Below are 7842 nucleotides of genomic sequence, written 5' to 3'. Positions count from 1 at the left end.
CAGACATTCTACCAATTATTTAGCGTGGCGTTTGATGAAATATTTTCATCAAATTATGGCGAGCATTCTTTTTAATATTTAATTCGGACATTTATAGTTGCATCAGCGAGTTAGACTCTGAACTGCTGTGTTAGTTAGGTTGTAGGGATACTTGTGTTTTTTATCAGTGAATTTCAGAATATACTCAACTATTTTGGAAAACCGTTTTTGATTAGAAATCCCGGACAATCTCCTAATTCCTCAGAGCTATAAGCTGCAGCTATAATAACATTCTCAGATAAAGTGGCACTAGGATCTCTAATTACTGGTTCCATGTTTTATTAAATCACTTTCTGGGTGCCAAAAAGTAAATAGAGAGCCAGTGTTGAGAACGGCGAAAGACAGCATTAACAACATTCTAAAAGCTAGAAACTGATTCAACATGCAAGCATTTATGCAGCAAATTATTTTTACAAACTCATCCGCCGCCCCACAAACCTTTCTCTTATTTCCATCATTCGTTCTTCAATGTATAACTTGAACAGTAGGACCATACAACTGTATCCTTGACTTACCCACTTTTTAATCTAAGCACTTTGTTCTTGGTCTTCCATTCTCATTGTTTCATCTGTTTCATCTTGGTTCTTGTACATATTGTTTATCATCTGTCTTCCCCTTTAGCTTACACATATTTTTATCAGAATTTTAAACATCTTGCTTCATTTTACATTGTCAAATGCTGTCTGTAGGTTGACAAATGTTACGAGCATGCCTTGATTTTTCTTCAGCCATGCTCCCATTACCAAGTGTAACTGCAGAACTGCTTCTTTGGTGTCTTTATCTTTCTTAAGGCCAAAGTTATCCTCATCTAACAGATCCTCAATTTTCTTTTCTGTTGTTCTGTATATTATTCTTGTCAGCAACTTGAATACATGAGCTGTTCATTAACTTGGGTACATGAGCTCTTCAATAAATTGGATGCATAAGCTGTTAAGCTGATCGTGCAGTAATTCTTGCAATTGTCAGTTGTTGCTATCTTTGGAGTTGTATGGATGATGTTTTTTTCTAAAGTCTGCTAAAGTCTGATGGTATGTCGCCAGTCTCATACTTTCTAAACACCAACTTGAATGCTCATTTTTGTTTCTATTTGCCCCAATGAATTTAGAAATTCCAGTGGAATGTAGCATGTTCCTTCTACCTTATCTGATCTCAAGTCTGCCAGAGCTCTTTCAAATTCTGACTCTGATACTAGGCCCTCTATGTCTTCCTTATTGATTTCAGGTTCTCCTTCTGTTAAGTAATCAGAAAAATCTTCTCCCCTCATTCTGGCCTTCATCACACTCCTTTTGCATTTACCAGTGGAATTTCAATTACACTCTTAATGTGGCCTGCCCTTCTTTTAATTTCACCAAAGGTTGTTTTGGCTTTCCTATATGCTGGGTTAGTTTTTTTCTGACAATCATTTCTTTTTTGATTTCTTCACATTTTTTCTGTAGTCATTTTCATCTTGGCTGCCCTGTACTTCCTCTGTAATAAGAGATTTGAGTTACTGTTTTCCTGTCTTTCCCTGAACATTTTTGTACTTCCTCCATTTACTGGATCACCAGAATTTCACTTATTTTTTTGCTGTACTAACCAATACCTCAAAGCGGATTGAAAAAAAAGGAAAGTACCATACATTGTCTTTACATGTTCAGATGTCACACAGAGGATCAATCTCTTTAGCAGATATTTAACTCTGATAGTCTAACCACTATGTGTTCAACATGAGATTTCCATCTTAGTTTATTGTCAAGTATGATACCTAAAAATATTGCATTTTGTTTTTCTATTATTACAGTCTTTGATGGACTGAGGCACATATTCTGGGTCTTTTTCTTATTTAACAGTGGACCACTTGCATCAGACCATGATAGTGTTTTTTATTTTCCTAAATTCATACTACTAACAAGATTATCAAACACATGTTTCACAGACAGAAATCTTGCATCAACTGCATACATATACGTCTTTATGTTTATGTTTCCCTTTATATGTAAAGGAATACTTGTTGTTGTTGTTGTTGTTGTTGTTGTTGTGGTCTTCAGTCCTGAGACTGGTTTGATGCAGCTCTTCATGCTACTCTATCCTGTGCAAGCTTCTTCATCTCCCAGTACCTACTGCAGCCTACTCCATTCTGAATATGCTTAGTGTATTCATCTCTTGGTCTCCCTCTACAATTTTTACCTTCCACGCTGCCCTTCAGTACTAAATTGGTGATCCCTCGATGCCTCAGAACATGTCCTACCAACCAATCCCTTCTTCTAGTCAAGTTGTGCCACAAACTCCTCTTCTCCCCAATTCTATTCAAAACCTCCTCATTAGTTATGTGATCTACCCATCTAATCTTCAGCATTCTTCTGTAGCACCACATTTCAAAAGCTTCTATTCTCTTCTTGTCTAAACTATTTATCGTCCATGTTTCACTTCCATACATGGCTACACTCCATACGTATACTTTCAGAAACGACTTCCTGACACTTACATCTATACTTGATTTTAACAAATTTCTCTTCTTCAGAAACGCTTTCCTTGCCATTGCCAGTCTACATTTTATATCCTCTCTACTTCGACCATCATCAGTTATTTTACTCCCTAAATAGCAAAACTCCTTTACTACTTTAAGTGTCTCATTTCCTAATCTAATTCCCTCAGCATCTCCCGATTTAATTTGACTACATTCCATTATCCTCGTTTTGCTTTTGTTGATGTTCATCTTATATCCTCCTTTCAAGACACTGTCCATTCCGTTCAACTGCTCTTCCAAGTCCTTTGCTGTCTCTGACAGAATTACAATGTCATCGGCGAACCTCAAAGTTTTTATTTCTTCTCCATGGATTTTAATACCTACTCTGAACTTTTCTTTTGTTTCCTTTACTGCTTGCTCAATATACAGAATGAATAGCGTCGGGGAGAGGCTACAACCCTGTCTCACTCCCTTCCCAACCACTGCTTCCCTTTCATGTCCCTCGACTCTTATAACTGCCATCTGGTTTCTGTACAAATTGTAAATAGCCTTTCGCTCCCTGTATTTTACCCCTGCCACCTTCATAATTTGAAAGAGAGTATTCCAGTCAGCATTGTCAAAAGCTTTCTCTAAGTCTACAAATGCTAGAAACGTAGGTTTGACTTTCCTTAATCTTTCTTCTAAAATAAGTTGTAGGGTCAGTTTTGCCTCACGTGTTCCAACATTTCTACGGAATCCAAACTGATCTTCCCCGAGGTCGGCTTCTACCAGTTTTTCTATTCATCTGTAAAGAATTCGCATTAGTATTTTGCAGCTGTGACTTATTAAACTGATAGTTTTGTTGTCTACTCCCGGGGCCTTGTTTCGACTTAGGTCTTTCAGTGCTCTGTCAAACACTTCATGCAGTATCATATTGCCCATTTCATATTCATCTACATCCTCTTCCATTTCCATAATATTGTCCTCAAGTACATCACCCCTGTATAGACCCTCTATATACTCCTTCCACCTTTCTGCTTTCCCTTGTTTGCTTAGAACTGGGTTTCCATCAGAGATCTAGATATTCATGCAAGTGGTCCCCTTTCCTCTAAAGGTCTCTTTAATTTTCCCATAGGCAGTATCTATCTTACCCTTCGTGAGATAAGCCTCTACATCCTTACATATGTCCTCTAGCCGTCCCTGCTTAGCCATTTTGCACTTCCTGTTGATCTCATTTTTGAGACGTTTGTATTCCTTTTTGCCTGCTTCACTTACTACATTTTTATATTTTCTCCTTTCATCAATTAAATTCAGTATCTCTTCTGTTACCCAAGGATTTCTACTAGCCCTCATCTGTTTACCTACTTGAGCCTCTGCTGCCTTCACTATTTCATTCCTCAAAGCTACCCATTCTTCTTCTACTGTATTCCCCCCCCCCCTTCCTGTCAATTGTTCCCTTATGCTCTCCCTGAAACTCTGTTCCAACCTCTGGTTCTTTCAGTTTATTCAGGTCCCATCTCCTTAAATTACCACCTTTTTGCAGTTTCTTCATTTTTAATCTACAGTTCATAACCAATAGATTGTGGTCAGAGTCCACATCTGCCCCTGGAAATGTCTTACAATTTAAAATCTGGTTCCTAAATCTCTGTCTTACCATTATATAATCTATCTGAAACCTTCTAGTATCTCCAGGGTTCTTCCATGTACACAGCCTTCTTTCATGATTCTTGAACCAAGTGTTAGCTATGATTAACTTATACTCTGTGCAAAATTCTACCAGGTGGCTTCCTCTTTCATTTCTTAGCCTCAATCCATATTCACCTACTATGTTTCCTTCTCATACTTTTCCTACTGTCGAATTCCAGTCACCCATGACTATTAAATTTTCGTCTCCCTTCACTACCTGAATAATTTCTTTTATTTCATCATACGTTTCATCAATTTCTTCATCATCTGCAGAGTTAGTTGGCATATAAACTTTTACTACTGTAGTAGGCGTGGGCTTTGTGTCTATCTTGGCCACAATAAGGTGTTCACTATGCTGTTTGTAGTAGCTTACCCGCACTCCTATTTTTTTTATTTATTATTAAACCTACTCCTGCGTTACCCTATTTGATTTTGTATTTATAACCCTGTAATCACCTGACGAAAAGTCTTGTTCGTCCTGCCACCGAACTTCACTAATTCCCACTATATCTAACTTTAACCTATCCATTTCTCTTTTTAAACTTTCTAACCTACCTGCCCAGTTAAGGGATCTGACATTCCATGCTCCGATCCGTAGAACGCCAGTTTTCTTTCTCCTGATAACGACGTCCTCTTGAGTGGTCCTCGCCAGGAGATCCGAATGGGGGACTATTTTACCTCTGGAATATTTTACCCAAGAGGACACCGTCATCATTTAATCATACAGTAAAGCAGCATGCCCTCGGGAAAAATCATGGCTGTAGTTTCCCCTTGCTTTCAGCCGTTTGCAGTACCACAACAGCAAGGCCGCTTCGGTTAGTGTTACCGGGGCAGATCAGTCAATCATCCAGACTGTTGCTCCTACAACTACTGAAAAGGCTGCTGCCCCTCTTCAGGAACAACACGTTTGTCTGGCCTCTCATCAGTGGTCCTAATTAACATCTCTGTGGCACTCCATGTTGAACCTCAATTGTGTTAGTCAGATGACTTCCTGAACTCACAACTTGCTTCCTTTTATCAAGGTATCATTTGACAAGCTTTAAACTTATGTCACATATTCCATAGTACTCAAATTTAGCGAGCAAAACAGAGTGGTCAACACAGTCAAAGACCTTGCTCAGATCACATAACATTACCTGTATGTGAGCAAGGTCCTCAAATGCCACTAAAATGTCTTTCACTAAGAGTTCTATGGCTTATATAGTTGACTTCTCTTTTCTGTAACCAAACTGTGATTTAGTTCTAAGTACTCATACATCTGCTGATACATCATGCCTTCAAAGACAATGGCTAGTACTGGAATAAGAGAAATTGGCCTGTACTTTGCTGGATCAGATTTGCTACCCTCCTGTAAGACTGGAGTCACTTTGGATAGTTTGAGAGAATCAGGAAAAACCCCTTCTATGAAACACAAGTTTATAGAATATGTTAATGATGCTGCAATGTAATGTATTATTTCTTTCATTGGATTGTTTGAAATACTAAAAACATCTGTACTATGTGATTTTTTCATTTATTTGACTATTTTAAGAACTTCATGTTGTCATATCTCTTTGAAGTGTTTCAGTGAATGTTTGGCCTGATTATGATGTTGGTTTGTGCCCTTAAGATAATCTATATATGTTACATTTGGTTTACTGATCAGCTTTTTGATTTAATCATTACAGCTTACAAAATATTTGTTGACTGTACCTGCTGGTATTGGGACTGTCTTATCAAAGTTTCTGATTTCACCTTTAGCAGTATTAATTACTAACCAGGCTGTTTTTCACTGATTTTTACTATTTCTTATGAGATTAGTGTTGTATCTCTGTTTAGCCAGTTGTAGCTCTTTCTTATACAGTTTCTTAGTGGTTCTATCAAACACCTTCATTTCATTAGAATTATTTACTTTGCCCAGGTGCTTTAACAGCAAGAGCTTTTCTCCAACTCCTTGGTGTACCAAAATTTACCCTTTTGTTGTTTTATTATATTTCTTTGGAACAAGATGAGCTTTTAACATAGGTATTAAGTAGTTGTGGAATTTTCATAAACTGTTTCAGCATTTGAATTGCATCTTTGAAATAATTTTTCCCCGTCAATTATGCTCAGTTGGTGTGTTAGTTTTCTGAGACTGGTGTTTGTTAGTATTAAGGTATTAGATGTTGATAACTTTTATACAGCCTTGTCTCCATCCCATTTTGTAAAATGTCTTAACTCTACTGTTAACATGGAGTCATCTGAGAAATCAAATTCCTGTACACTGGTCGAATATTTACCACGAGCACAGCTGACAAAAGAATTATCTAAGGATGCTTTTAGTCATGTCAGTTCTGAATTCACATGATGGAAGTTGTGCTGCTCTAGCATATTCAGTAACTTATTTACACTGTGTTTGTTACATGTTACATCAAAGCTTCAATTAATGTCTCCCCAATTATACTTACATATTGTTTCCTCTTTGTTATGTGGCAGTGTACACTGTCTAAATTATCTAAATAAGTTTTTTTCATTGGAGTCAGGGGAATGGTAAATACATACTGAGATAAGTTTCATTACATCACATTTGATTGTAGTAGTTTCAAAGTGTTTCTCTACACATGCCCAACTAAGATATAGTGCTCTAAACTCTATTTCATTTGAAATGTAGATAACACTATCACCATTAGGGTGCTGTGATCTGCAAAAACTGTTTACATGTTTTTAACCTTCTGGTGCACAGTATTCTATTTGTCCTGGTTTAAGCTAATGTTCAGAAACACATAGGAAAGAATAGGTACTTACTTTTGTGGCAGTGACTCCTCCAGTATTTCAAGACCGTGAATGTTTAGAAATAAGATGTTACTGTCACTTATCTGTGAGTTAGCAGGCTGATTTGTTACATTTTTATTTTCTTCCTGGCTAGAAACCATAAAAAATTGTCACTGAGTGACTCAGACGTGTTTTGCCTTTGGCTCCTCCTTAAGCTGTGCTGTACTGCTGCTTCAGTTGTTGTTGGTTCTGCTACAGCTACTGTTGTTGTTGCTGCTACTGTTGCCACTACTGCTTATGATGATGGTGGTGTTGCTGTTTCACTTATTTCTGATGTTTGCTCTTCCACAACTACTGTGCTGTTCTCTGAGCTGTTTGCATAGGGGCGTTCACTTGCGTTAGCAAAATCTCACATTTGTCTTGGAGGGTCATAGCATCGCTGGCAGCAGATTTCCCGTTTCAGTATCCAGGTAACACAGAGTTCTTGTCCATGAAAGGTATGACTCCTATATCATCATACTACTCATTTGAGATTCTGTTTACTACACTTAAAGTTTTTTTACTATAATGTGTTTTTTCCAAGTTTATTTAGATGAAAACCGTGTGTCATGTGGAATCTTTTTCCCAAATTGCTTATGTTCACAAATGGTGCATCAACAGATGTCAGAAGCATGAATACATGCTACAGTCTTACAGCCGATGATCATATGCTTTATGGTTCTCAACGCCTAAAGGGATTAGGCCTACTGTATTACAAAATCCAAAACTTAATATACTGTATCTTATTCACAATCAGAGTAAATTTTTTTTTCAGTATGACTATACATATAATAATGCGTGATGTAATTGTCCTATATAGTGAGTGAATCGGCATGTCTGAGGAATTTGCTACCGTCGACGTAAACTTGCAGTTGAGTAGTAGGTGCTAGCTGTGCACGCGGTGAACCGTGCATGTTGATGAA

The sequence above is a fragment of the Schistocerca serialis genome, chromosome 5 (assembly GCF_023864345.2).
Source record: "Schistocerca serialis cubense isolate TAMUIC-IGC-003099 chromosome 5, iqSchSeri2.2, whole genome shotgun sequence".
In the NCBI taxonomy this organism is placed as follows: Eukaryota; Metazoa; Arthropoda; class Insecta; order Orthoptera; family Acrididae; genus Schistocerca; species Schistocerca serialis.
Note: the sequence above shows the minus strand (reverse complement) of the source record.